Raw genomic sequence first — 708 nt, forward strand, 5'->3', positions numbered from 1 at the left:
TGTGGCGTTTTATTTCAATAAATTACTATAATTTATATCTATTAAAATTTAAAATAAGTAACTGAAGTGTTATTGACGTTTGACGTTTAATCTTACCCAAATGTCAGTTTGACAGAACTGATCTAACGTGACAGTTTAAGTATGACACATCTGTAGTCTTATATAATTGCCATTTGCCACCCAATAAAAAAATGAATAGACTATAATATGCTAGTCCTGCACTTGGTGCGCAATTCGCGGCCGAAACGCTGATGGGCACCCCACCTACCCATACGGCGAAATGGCTACCGATTCTGATAGTTTTGTGCATATATCGGGAAGATTGCAAATCGGTCATCATTTTTTCATATCTCTATAACTAGTGTTGGCAACACCGAGTGAAGCCACCGAGCCAAGCGGTGGCGCACGCGTGTCACTTTTGCTCGAGACTTCTAGGCGTGCGTTTGCGTTTAAGAATCACCGTGCCTTTTGTCGTCTACCGTCAGATTAATTGATTATATATATATTAATGATATGGATATTTGCGTTTAATTTCTAACATCAGAAGTGGGATACAGTTTGATTTGTTCAAAATTATTTACTTTCTTCTCACGCCCTTCTTCCAGACCAATAAATAAGTAGTAAATTTTGTAGATTTCTTTTAATAATGGGTAAAAAAGACAAAAATAAACGCAAACGCAGAACAAAGCGCGCTAGATACGTTTCAAG

The sequence above is a fragment of the Zerene cesonia genome, unplaced genomic scaffold (assembly GCF_012273895.1).
Source record: "Zerene cesonia ecotype Mississippi unplaced genomic scaffold, Zerene_cesonia_1.1 Zces_u001, whole genome shotgun sequence".
In the NCBI taxonomy this organism is placed as follows: domain Eukaryota; kingdom Metazoa; phylum Arthropoda; class Insecta; order Lepidoptera; family Pieridae; genus Zerene; species Zerene cesonia.